The 14,613-nt window shown below is 26.8% G+C and overlaps 1 non-coding gene across 1 annotated transcript; it reads left to right on the forward strand.

Moving 5' to 3' along the window:
• Positions 1-418: 418 nt before the first annotated feature.
• Trnad-guc (transfer RNA aspartic acid (anticodon GUC)) lies at positions 419-490 on the forward strand. The gene has a single exon. It is a non-coding gene; the product is annotated as a tRNA-Asp (tRNA).
• Positions 491-14,613: the final 14,123 nt, after the last annotated feature.

Raw genomic sequence — 14,613 nt, forward strand, 5'->3', positions numbered from 1 at the left:
TTGAAATTTAAGAGTATAATGAAAGCTACTTTTTAATAAGTAGACTTAAGCTGTATGGCAAAGAAAAGTTGGTGAATATTTAATTTCTTCCTCTATAGCGATTTTAACAACTATTTTCCTACTATAAGGAACAATTTGTCTTTTTGTGACTCCACATCACTGGTTTATTTCGAATCAATCTTTTTAAAACCCGTGGTTGTATATCAGTCCTTAGTATAAAAAATAATTTAATTATGTTTTTTTTTTATAAATTTTAACATTACATTAGCAAACAATTAAAAACATTTTTTTGAAATCAATTTAGTCAATTAAGCTTATGTATCATTTTAAACAAATTTTAATAAAAAAAAAATATTTCTTCCTATGAATTAATAAATTTGATTCTGTTTTGTTTTAATATTTATATTCTCACATCATGTCTTCGGTAGTATAGTGGTCAGTATCCCCGCCTGTCACGCGGGAGACCGGGGTTCGATTCCCCGCCGGAGAGATCTTTTTGCGGATATAAAAACTTCAAAGTCCATTTAGACAATATATATATATATATATATTTTAATCATTCACATGCTTAACTCATCAATGTTTTTTAAATTATGGTAATTTATTTTAGTAAAAAATATTTAAAAAAAGAATCATACGACCATTTTTATTGTGAATTAATGTAATTGTACTGATTATTTTGAGATTAGAATTCATTAACTATAAACATATATATCTATACTTGTTTTTTATATAACAGCTAATAGTTATTTAAGTTAAGAGAACAGCTCTAGTGTATTCCATGTATAAAACATAAGGTCCCACAGGAACCCTAATTTACGGTGCGTCTGAAGCTACTGAAGAATAAAATATTAACTTAAATTACGACTTTGGAACGTTCCTTGGTAGAAAACACTAGTTTTAATGTACAAAATGAACCAACCGTTATAAAAATACAGGAAACTTTTTAAAATTTACTTAACTACCAACATATAAACTCTTTGTGACTTGTTTTACTTTTAATACGCTATTTCAAATACTTATAATTTACACTCAATCCCAAAATTCGCCAAATAATGTTAGGTACTTTGTGCCTTTAAAACTATTATAAATCACGATTCATTATTTCTTTTTTTATATGCATTTATTTTAAATGTAAATCCGTGATAAATCAAAATGGAATAAACCTTTTAGATTTCCATTAGGTTTTAAAGTCCCATTAGTTAGTGTAAAATCTATCACGTTGAAACGCTCTAGAGATATCTGACACTAATGTTAATCTCAATAGTGAATTGTCTTAGCTATAATGACGATTATCACTTTTCTGATGGATTCAACAATCCGTATAATGTTGCAGACAGGACTTGGCGAAATATAAAGTATGTTACGTTTGAATTAATGATATAAGTATTATACTCGTTTGATTCTTCAGGGTCCTCATGTATAAAATATCCTACTCATGGTTAACTTTTTTTTATATTTTTATGACTAGATTGTAATTTTTTATATTCATTGAACAAAAGTTACGAATAAACAAATAAGATAATAAATTCCCGCTATCGGGATCATCTAGTGATTTTATATCACAAAAACCTGCGTAATACCTTAGTCACTTTTTTCAAAGGTCAAGCCATTCTTTTATAGTTTGGTTGGATTCGTTGAAGCATAATTACATGTTTTTGATTAAAAATGTTGATGTTGAAGCTCTTCGATCTACCTACACCAAAAAATGTCTTTAAAGTTTTAGTAATTATTGCACCCAAAAACACCTTCAGTACATTGATTAACCTTTAGCGGTAGTCAATTAAGATGTGTCACAAAAAGCTTTAATTATACCAATATCACAAGTACGATTATCTTAATGTCGTAATTCAATCGCTTAGTATGCTACGTTTAGTAAAAATGTTACTAGCTATAGTAAACGTATTATTTTTTATCTATGTATACGTCAAAGTCACGTCAAAATACATTTTTCTATACTTGCCTTGTGTTCTAATTAGGGTGCTTGAGTTTTCGTAATTAAATCATTTACTTTTTCATGCAAATAAAATGCGAAATTATAAAAACAATATAAGGCTAGATACTGTTTGAATTTTTTACGCTATATTGCCACAGAACAAAAAGTGGATTAGTTATAACATTGTGTATTAAACTTTTTCTTCTATACTTATATTTTTTCTGATGACAATTATTTCCATGGATTAAATAAATATAGTAATTCATTTCTGTTGGGTTTTTCTGTAATCCATTAGATTATTTTAAAAGTAAATTAAATTAAATTAAATTATTTATTAAACCTACCAGTTCTAATATTTGAGGGACCCTCTTTTTGCTCTTCAATTTTTTTGTCCTTTTTATAGTTTTAACTTTATTATTCTAACTTAGTTGCTTTCTTCGACTTGATCCGATGAACAGAATGAATATAAGAACTTTTATATATTGAGACTTTTATTAATTCTCATTTAATAACACTATGTTATTTAACAGAGGAGAGGAAAGCGGATTTTTATAAAGATTGAGAGTCATATATTATTAATAACCAGTATAATTTAATAAATTAATTCGTGCTTTAAGAAAAATCTTCTTTGTTTGACTTATCTTTTATGATTTTAAGAAATATATTAATACATTATTATTTTCATGTTTGTCCAATCAATTTATCAGCTAAGTACAAAAAATATTTCGAATAACTTTTCTTCAAAACTACTAGATTTTAAATAAAACAACAAATAAATTTTGATGGTAATAAAAATGGTCTGAGGTTCCCTTTAATAAAATAGCATGTGTAGAAAAAATTTTAACACAGCAGGAACTTGTTCAATTGAAATTTGTTATTTTATATCTTAAAATTAAAAGAAGAGAACAAAAGATTATGTTAAAGTAACAAATAATGTTAATGCATTAATGTATGTATTATTATAAATTATTATTCAGGATGCGTGTCGAAAATGTATTTAGGCTTTATTACAGTCGGCGGAGTATTAATTAAGAGAAATAAAGCTCCGGAACTTATTAAGTGAATTCTTAGAAATGTCATTTTATCTTAATGTGCAATTCATTTCTTTAATTATGGTTTTCATCCCTGCGAAACTGTGCACAGTACTCGTATATTATTCTACGCCAAAGTCACGTAGAATAGAGATGACATGACGGAGAAAACACGGTTATATAATATATACATTTTTGACTGACGCTACTTGGAGAGGATGTTTTAGTTTTAAGTTTAAAACACAAAAATAATAGTTAATAAATGCATACAAAATGTAATCAAAAAATATATTGTTAAGATTAAAACTATTTTCGTATTGAGATAATTGCTTCGATGTCATGCATATTTTTTTGAGAAGATCCGTTATAAATATGGTATAATAGAATATACTTACAGTAAAACCTGGAAAACCTGGAAACACAGGAAAACCTGGAGCTTATCTACTTTATTCTGATATTCAGATATTATTTTGCCAGGATTGCAGATTATAGAATGTAGTTTGAAAAATGTGACAAGGATTCGTCTCTAACAGCAGCCTTAGCACATTTATCATCTGTCTCATAGTCCTGTATATAACAATAAAGTTCTAGTTCTGGAACTAAAACACAGTTTCTTGGCTTGAAAACAGAGCTTAAGAAATCTTTGAAATAATAGCACGGCTTGACTTACTTTTAAGGCTTTTTGTTTAATGGACTCCAGACAACTTAAGAATTTGCAAAATAACAGTCCGGCTTAAGGAATGAAAATTAGCATAATCAACATCCGAGAAATTACAACATGATTGCCTTGCCTTGCTGCATGTTTTTTTAAATTATCACATAATTCTCTGTGATCAAGTGGGGTTCTAAATGATAAATTATAAAAAACTGCTATCAGATAGATGATAAAGCTATAATGGTATGAGGCAATTATATATTTATTTTTTATCGAGTGCTGTAAAAGACATCTCAGTACGTAGGAATCTTAATTCTAGACAGCTATCAAGCTCATGTGGTTGATGGGAGATTAAGTTTTCTTAAATGACAGCGTCACGAAAATACTAATTTTGATGTGGCTCAAAACGGTAAACAGGATTTATTATTTATTTTGTTCATTTCGGAGTGAGTTAATGTCATCTCTTCTTATAAGCGAGTTTAAAAGTATTAGCTAGTTCATTCAAATACTCGTAGTTGAAATACTCGTGGTTTGTACGTATTTCGATACATCTATGAGTCAATATTTAATTTTAATAAGTTGACCGCATTTATTTTGTAGTAAGGGTATTTTTACCAATTGGTTATAATAATCCATTAACAAGATTTTTTAAAATAAAAACATTGACATATTAAATTTAATAAACAAGAAAGGAGCATCTACATAAAACTACAAAATCTACTTCAATGTTTTATCATAATTTTTGCACATACAAAGATATTATCCTATTAAAACAAAATGATTGAAAAGTTAACCATTTGTATAAGTTATATAATTTATTCCTGTCTGAATAATTAACGACACTGATTCTTATCCTTGTATATAAAATAAATCATCACTTACATAATATATAACTCCTATAAGTAATCTTCTTCTTAAGTTATGAAAAAATATATCATTATAAACCGTCTTTTACGGCTCTTTTTATATAACATTGAAAATTCTGAAGAGTTCATGAAGTAGAATGTCAGGTACATTATTTTTATCTGTAAGTGGAGTGTGAAAATACCTTTACCGTGACGTAAAACTGACTCTAGATTCAAAGATTGTTAAATCCATAGTCTTTTCCTATCATCTATAAAAGATTTTATCGTTTCCTATCAAACTGGGATAGCTTCCATGATTATAATGTCTTAGAAATAATATATAATATTTGTAAACAATACATATACTAGAATAATAAGCCACGGTGATGGATAAATAATTTAATTATTCTTTTACGTTTCCAAGGGTTATGTGTACAAATTTTAAAAATTTTTTCATTTCCACTGAACATTTTTCGTTAAAAATGTTGTTTTATTGTGACTCACTAAACATTCTGTGTATTGTGTATATTGTATTCTAAATATCATGTTAATAATATACTTGTTATAAAAAGTAAATTACCAATAATATATTTTCTTTACAGTAAATGCGATCTTAATTTTAATAATATTTTCTTATAACACATACATATATACACACACATTCACACACACACACACACACACATACACACACACAATATTTCAGACACTTCATTTAAAACTACGTCAAAACTGCACTGAAAATTTTTTTCATTACACAATACAGATTAGTCGAGTTTTGATTTGTGCAATGGTTTGACTAAAGTTTTGAAATTCTATCTAGTTTTTAAATGAATCCGAGAAGAAAAGCAACGCAAAGAAATTCTAACTCTTTACAAATCTATTTAATTTATTTCAGATCTTTTTGTACTGTTAACCTAAGCAACCTTAAGCAACCCTTTATTTATTTTGATTATTATCCATTTTTCATATCGCTATTTTCTATTATTCAAAATAAACAAGAGTAATTGAAAAACACAAAGGGTATTTATTTAAGTTATTGATTTGATTTGAGATAGCTAAGAAAACAATTTACTATAAACTTTCTCCAAGACATCGAACTATTGAAAACAAAGCAGAAAATCTCATTCCACTTAGATTAAAGATATTCGCCTCAGAACAACTTAAACAACGTAGAGCTTCATTTGAAATTGCCTTATTTCAAATAAATAAAATATATAACCATTAACATTGCCTAAAAAAATTTAAATTTACTTTAAAATGATATACAAATGCTTGGTCTTCGTGCTCCGTATGTAATTTTTTGATGGAATGTAATGAAGAGTTGTTTTTTTTTAATATTTTATCTATGACAGTACCTTTAGTACGACTTTTCACTGTAAATCTCTTCTCCGTTGAATACGGAAAACGTTTCACTAGTAAAACAAACAATACAAAGAAATCTAACATAAAAGTAATAGAAGTATGAAGAAATTCTTTTTTGAAGTCTATTTGTTTAAGAAGATTAATTTATTACTAAACGATTCGTCGTCTTTCAGAATTTAAATTTAACTCGTATTTAATTGGTCCTCATTATTTAGTCTACGATCATTATGATCGTCCTTTCGATGGACATCATCGTTATGAAGGGCTCTCTGTTCACTCTTAATCCTATCACGTCAGACGGTTTAAAAAACAGACCGTATTTTAGGATATTATAACGAATGTACTGTAACATTTAAAAAGAGGTACAACCATTTAGTATAGTATTCAAAAAAAGTGTTTAAATCTATGTTGCGATCTTTGTTTTATACGATGATTATTTGGGCTTGTAAATATAGAAGAAGTTATAAGAAGTCTTTATTTATAAAGGAATTTTTAGACTCTTATAATCATTCAGAAGTCAACTTGTGTTTGAATTATTAAACGATGTATGATTTAAAAAAGCGTTTACATTTAAACAAGCTCACAACAATGTTAATATTTACAAATTTAAATTTTCCAAATCCCAAAAAATATATATTAGTAAATATAAGTTACATTTCTAAAATAAATTACTTTAATTTATATGTAGTTTATTTTAATTTCAACTTTATTATCATCGAAAGACTATTACATTACCTTGTAGAATGTAACTCTAACATTGCAAACAATGAATAAAATGTATTACTGTCGATTAAATGATAGACAAAGGGAAAAATAATGCTGCATTAAATAGGTATAATGAATTTAAAAAATATATATTAAATAATTTATAAAATTCAGGAACCAATACTAATCAAGCATGGCTATTGTGATTATGTCAGTGTCTTAACATAATAAACAGTTATACCAAAGAAAAACTCGTACTTAGTTACTTTGTCCATTGAAACAAATTATAGGAATCAAAAAAGTAATTGTTACATGGCCGTATCTGTATATTATTTCATAATTAAATTATATTTACCGTTGGTTCATCAAAGACAATTTTTTTTTATTCAGATCATAGTTACAAAGGATAATGTGTCCTAACAAAATTTATAACGTTGTGACGTGCATCTTCTTGCCTCAAAAGGATATATCACTAAACGCTTAAATTAATATCAACAAATTCCATAATCTAACACAAAAAAAAATTGTATGGAAACGAAAAGCGTCATATAAAAAATAATATTCTAAACATGGTGTACAGGTGGCCATGTTAAGCTAACTCACAGATAATAAATCGTCGCGTGGGACATTCATACACAACATACGTACCCAATATCATAAATTGTAATCGGTTTGTGACTACGAAAAGCTGTAACAATGTATAATAACTCAGAAAATGGTATAATATAGAAAACAACCATTGAATTAATTTATTTTCATACAGTTCCAGAAACTATTTTTATAAAACTATATTTTACCGGTAACGTTTAGCTGTATCTAGTGTGAAAAAACATTGAAACATTATAGATCCTCCAAATAGAGTACATAATTATTGTTGCGGTAACCAAAATAGTAAAGATGTAAATGAAGATCAATCAACATTTAAATTATAATGTTCTAATGCTGTAAGTTATATTTTTTGTTTAAAAGGTATAATGTATATTCAGATTTTTGATAATAAAAAGGAAAAAGCTGTGAATAAAAACGTGAGTCTATAGATGTTTATTTTTGATCAGATAGATTATACAAACTTTGTGTGCCTTTTTTTCTAAGATGGTTGTCGGATGTATGGTTACACTTCATAAACTGAGATTTATTTAACATCTTTCTTAAAATCGAAAAATAAAATTTCATCTTCTGACAACTCCATTTATATTTGTTAGTATATCTTACCTTACAAAGGGCTATAATATATGTTACTTAACAAACGGCTATTCTTCAATATTATAAATTACTTAACACAGATATTAAAACTCAATTTTTCGATGAGTAGTTTTGATACGATACCTTGGCCCGAATCTTAGACTATCTTCTTAAATTTTTAACATAATTTTTTGTAATGGTACCACTATTAAGGACGCCAAATGCAGTAGACCTTTTATAGGATTCTCATCCCAAAATGTCAATTCTAGTCACAGTCAAATGGTCCATACATTGGAAACAAAGATATTATATAATATGCAATGACACTTAATTTACATTGAAGGGATAATAATAGAATATAGCCCGAATTAATTAAAGATCATATTCATGATAGGACCATGTCAAAATCATTATTATGTTTTTATTATTTTAGTTCCAAAAACTATTATATATTCAAAAGAGGTTGTAATAACTTTTTTTTTTTTGTTATCTGTTCGCATCGGATTTCGATATTGTGCCCAAAAGTAAATCACATATGTCCCTCTCCAAGCTTTATCACCTTATAATGAAATTAGTTTTACGTTTATTTATTAGTTTTAGAATATTTTGTGGCTATAGGCTCGGTTTATAATTTTTTTTGTAAAAATTAGGACTATAAAGTCCCAATAAAGTCAATGATATAAAAGAAAATTTTAATAAGTCTTCGATTTACTTACATTTATAAGTAACCGGAAGTGAAAGTTTAACTATAGAACTTTTAGTATTGACCAGATCTATAGATTTAGAAATTTTCTAATTTTACTTTGATATCAGGGTTTCAATACGTCATATTATAATTTAATTATAAATATACAAGAATAAATGGTATTTATAAAACAATTATAAAAGTATTTTAGTAAATTGAACATGTCATTTCGAATGAATTTATTACCGTGGATTTGAATGCAATAAATACTACTTGGATCTTCGTTACTCTTATACTACGCGGTCCCGAAGCTTCGGATAAATTATTCCGTTGAAATAGGAAAGCGAAAGTCAACCGCAGAAAATGTTCTATGGAGATAAGGTAATACGAATGTTTCAGAACATTCAAAATGTTGCTTAGTTTATTATTATTTATAAATATAAGAAAAGTTTTTATTGAAATAATTCCAAAAAGTTTTATAATTTTTTTTTAATGCTATTTGTCATAAAAATAATTTGTAATTATAATTCTGTAATGTTTTTAAGACGAAAATAAAAAAAAAAATACTTAAGATACAAAATAACACTTTCCGTAGAAGAGCGTTTAAATTATAATTAGTCTTATTACAAGAAGTTCTTCAGTATCGTTAGCCACGCTTTAAATTTATGTCTTCTGCATTAATGTTTTATGCATTTAACTATAATGGGGCTATGAATTACGTAAGGGCATTTTGTAAAATCTAATTTGAGAAATATTAAGTACTACTAATTCCTTAACATCATTAAAGTAATGTGTGTGATTGAATTGACATGAATCTTTAAGTAAATGTTTCCAAATCATGATATTGCAAAATTAAGCCGTTCTTTTATGAAGATATGACTTTACATATTACAGTTCTAGAGATTAACATTTTAAGATTTTTATGTAAGAATTCCTAAAACGTCGCGTTGTAAGCACACCGTCAGAAATACAATTCCTGCAAGTATGTATATATATATAAGATGTAAAAAATGCCTTTACTTAAGAGAAAAAGAAAGATAATCATGTTATTTATCGGCTGTGTGTATAATTTTTTTTTACTGAAATTGTTGTAATTAGGTATAATTATAATTAGATTAAATTCGATTGAAAAGGTTTTTTGTTTGTGATCCATCTATAAATTAAGAAGAATTCGTCCTTTTTTCATTCTTAAAATACAAAGTTTCAATTAAATTTACCATTTTTTTAATGCAGAGTTTATTGATAGGATACTATGAGTTGTTTTTTTTTGATAAGCAGATTTTTCATACCGATTTAATTACCAAAAAAATAATTACATCACACTAAGTTAATAACCACCCAATTTTAATATTAAAAACTTAACTTAACTGGAGTAGACGAGTAAGCAAGGTGAAAATAATTAATTACTACCCTTAATTAATAATTACCCTTTATTTTCAGTTATTTGGCCATCATATAAAGGCAATAAACATCAATAAAACCATAAAGTAAAGGCAAAATAATTGTCCAATGTCCAATTTCTACTTATAACATTGCGAAATAGTTTTCCGTCTACTATATTTTATGGGATGTAAATTACAAAAAAATAATAGAGTCAATTAAATTGAATTTATTGTTTGTATAAAATTAAGTTTATTATGTTTTTATACTAATAAACTATGAAGAGGTTTTTTTTTAATTAATAGCTTCAAGAGAAAATTTTGAAAAACAACCTTAAAAGGTTCTGTGTTCCTTAATTTGATGAAGATGTACAAATAAAGAATGAAAAGGATATTAAATTGACCCTTGTGGACACTTTTACTTGAGACTAATTGAATATTTTATGTGGGTCGATAGTTTAAATTTTGTCTCTTGTATAATAAGTGGGGTAATGTAAAGCTTTTATTAATCTGTGGCCAAAATAACAAACGATTAACACAATCTTATTTCTTGCCTTTTATAATATCTTGCAGTTCAAATCTTCAAATATATTATGCATTGATTGCCGAATTATTTTTATGATAAAAGGAGCAATCGTTTAAAATTAATTTTTAAAATAAATGCCTTCATTAAATAAATAATAGTTAAAAAAAAAACTAAAAAGCACGCTTTTTATAGAAAACCGAACTAAAAAATAGAAAATAAGTTTTAATAAACTTAAATTTAGAAAATCGTGTTAAATTTTATTTAAAAAAAAGCGTGGGATGCATGGTGTCAATTGTTATATATAAATATATTATTAAAAGATATGAGTAGAGTGATTATCATTTCGATAATATCTTAAAAAGCACCCTTTGTTTTTTTTTTATTTGAATTAAGTTTCTTACCTTATCGACTATAGATGAAAATTATATAAATTAACAAAAATCATATTTTGCAAATTGAAAAATGGAATAATTTTATCAAATTTGTGTATTGTCATCGGTCCTCGATAAATCTACAAAGTTTGAACGAAATCTGGCCATTTAAAGTGGGTCAAAATAGCGCCCAAAGAAGTCGGTTACAAACATACAAACAAACATACATGTGAAGCTAATAAAAAGCTAATAAAAAGAACAGAGAAATATGTCCCAATCAAAACCTCAACATTGCATTAGTGACAACTTAAGGTCAAATGTAACTTAACATTAAAATTAACATCATTGCAATATAAAAACATCCATACTACAAATTAAGTCACTATGTACTATAAGTGTATTTAAAATTGAATGTACATCGACATGAATTTAAAATTTTCTTAATCTACAAAAGTCTTGAAACGTGTCTCATCAAAGGCAATTTGCTAACAAATTGATACCAAGGAATCAAAGGATCCCTTTTGCCTCATTTGAATAACATTAGATGAACTTGAGGTATACGAACTTGGAGAATAATGAATAAAGAATCACCGGCTTACGAATATAACGAAGTAAACGTACTTGAAAAGAGTGATTACTTTTATAAGCTCATTTTTTGTTGAAATGAATCAATAACTTGAACATAGCTCTGAGTGGCATTAAAGTCTGTCAATATTTTTTTTCTTTTAAATCCTTGTAAAGTTGAATGTATCGGAAAGACATCTGGTGTGTTTCTAATAAGAAACGTTGGACAGAAAAATTTACATACGATACATCGAATAGCGATAGGTTTAATTGTATTACTGAATGCTCTCCATATCTATTTACAATCACGCCTATAGTCACTTTAAGATTTTACTCTATAAAAATTGGTCTTATTTAAGACAGTTCCAAATTAAAAAATAAAGCTGTCACTTTTCCTAATAACAAAAAGGTTTTATTCCAAAATATGATTAGAAAAATAAGGAAAGACGTCGTCTGAAAAAGGTTCCTGTTGTAATTTAATGAATTACATTTTGATTTTTAAGTGTCTTTTAATATTTTCATTATATCTTCTTCTACAAAAATTCATTAGAACATTTTTCATCAAAAGATTACCGTGGTTACAGCAATTGATTTTTTTTACAAAGGCTTTTCCATTATATCTTCAGCTTTTACTTTCTTCGTATATTATTTTGTTCTTAAATGAACTAAAATATTATAATATATTATTAAAAAAGACTGCTTAATTGTCAAATTAATTCCTTCAATTAGTATGTATTTTATACATTATTAAAGCCAGAAATTTACTTGGTGGGGAGTGGTATCTGTTGTTGTTCTAACCCGAAACAAAGTTAAATATGCGTTATTCAGCTTAGAGCTTTATTTAAGAAGTAAATGAGGATTTTTAGTTGTCAAGAAAATTTTGCTAAGGTTTATGTGTTAAAACTAGTCAGAATAATTCCAAAAGTTAATCACATTTAAGTTTTTAAATAGTCAAAACAATTAAAGTAACAACAAAGCATTTTGTACATCTTGTATGAATATTATTCTTAACAATATATTTTGTGTATATTACGGTACTAATGGGTTATTAAAATTTACAAACATGGCTGTAAACATAATGCATTTTATATCCGGTCGTTTCGCAGCTTAAGCTGAAACATTACGGGCTTGGCTGAATCTATTAGGGAAGCGATAATTATTTAAAGCAGACATTTCGCTACAGAGATAAGCATTTATCTGGAAAAAGACTTTCAATCTCAATTCAGTTTTGAACTCATTTTAAATAGCATCGTGCAAAATAAAATTTTATTACAGGCTATTAAACTGCAATAAAGTCCAAAAGGAGAGAAAGGTTTTGTAAAGTTTATGCTGTATCTTAACCCACCTATACTGTATATACTGTATATATATATAAATACATTTTTCCTGTTTAACATAAAAAAAAGTGGGCACTAGAAAATTACTCCTTATTTCGTAAGTGGACCTAAATTATCCTGAAGGGTTTAATCAAAAACGGGATACGTTTAACATTATTTATGACTAACTTTTTTATAGAGATAACTTACATATTAAGCTTAAATAATTTTCAAATATTAAGATCTAGCCTTTGGAACAACGAAATCACGAAATTCTAAATCAAGAAAATATATATATGCTATTTTATTTTGATGTTATGAGATCAAAGACTGTCTCGAGTATTCATTTAAATGAAACAAATATTTTTGGGATTATTACGCGTATTTTATTATTTTAAAAATCTACATACTCCTGACTTTTCGTTTACTTTGAAGCAATCGTGATCCCGGGCAGACGGGCAGGGAGTATTTAGCTTTTAAAATAATAAATTACGCCTGCCTAGTAATCCGAAAAATATTAGTTTCATTTATTTTGAATTAATTATTCATTACTTTTATTATAGTAAATTATTACTTACTTGCTATTGAATTTCAATTAAACGATGCGTTATTAAATACATTTTCTTATATATTATATAATTCGTCGTAATGTCATATTCCATTTCTACGTTTTAGTCCTCGGCCTATGAGTGTATTCTTTAATGGAATATGTAAGGAACTCCAAGTAAAAGGCCATGCAGTCATAATTAATGTTGATGCTTCGTGGTGGTCTCAAATTCAGAAGCAGCGTTAATTAGGTTCTTTGGGACCATATTTTTTATTCTTATTATGAAGTTTTAAAACACAGAACATGTTCTTTGTTATAATGGTTACTAAATGTTCTTGTGTTCATTGTGTTTTTTCGGATTAATACAATAATAAGATACAAAATTTGTAAGAGCTGTTAACGACAGAAGGTAAACTGTGATAATATTTCTCAAAAATGTTTACTTCTAACTGTTAAAAGCTTTGATTAAAGGACTTTAGAATTTAGATAAATTAATAAAATTGCATATAAATTACATACCTGGACTGTACTTTTTGAGATAATGAAAAAATGTAACGTTTAAAAGTGAGTTAATCTCAGCATATGGCTACAAAAACTCATACAATAATAAATATGTTTCCAGAGCGAGTAACTTAAATACTTTGAAAATATTTTAAAATAAAAGAGAATTGCAATGAAGCCACACACATTTCATTTCCATTGCGGTGTACGGTCGTCATGATGCAAAGATTTTAACTCAAAGAAAATGGTTAACCGTTGTTAGAGCATATTGTTAAAATATCCGGAGAATTAATTATGTATTTCACGTTCAAAAAGATGGGATGTTTTCTACAGTTTGAAGTATATTATACATAAGTTTACTTTAAAAGAAAAAGCATGGAAATTTATCACTAGTATCACAGTTAACTAACTGCTTGGAATGATAAAGTTTATAAAGAAATAATATTCATTTCAAGAATAGCATAAAATAATGTAATTTAAATTCCTAGCTGATTCTTGAACTTTTCCATAGCGTAATTTATTTTATTATTTTTTTGTTCTTTGTTGTAAAAAAGAAAGTTTCAATGGTTAGCGTTTTTTTATACATATATTAATACTTAAAAGTCCGACTATCAAACAAATCTCTCTACAATTATATATAAATATGACAATATCATCTTTTCATATAGAATCATTTTATTTATATACTCGTACGTAATAATTATCGTTATTTAGTGTTTGCATAATTATCATAAATATATTGATCTATTTCTATTTTATGAATTACTTTGATACGTCATGTTTAGATTGGAAATTTGTAGGTCATTCAAGAGACGCTGAGATTACTTGGTTATGTGAACACGGGCGGCTTAAATTCGTGACTGTGGTTATATATACAAACATTAATAAAATGTTCAGTAAAGTGACTTTACGTACAAGAATAGTATTTCGTTTGCGACCTTGACAACGCATTTTTTCACACTTATATTTTAATTAGAAAATAGTTTACTTAATGAAATAAATTAA

This window comes from Danaus plexippus, chromosome 8, assembly GCF_018135715.1.
Source record: "Danaus plexippus chromosome 8, MEX_DaPlex, whole genome shotgun sequence".
NCBI classification, from domain to species: domain Eukaryota; kingdom Metazoa; phylum Arthropoda; class Insecta; order Lepidoptera; family Nymphalidae; genus Danaus; species Danaus plexippus.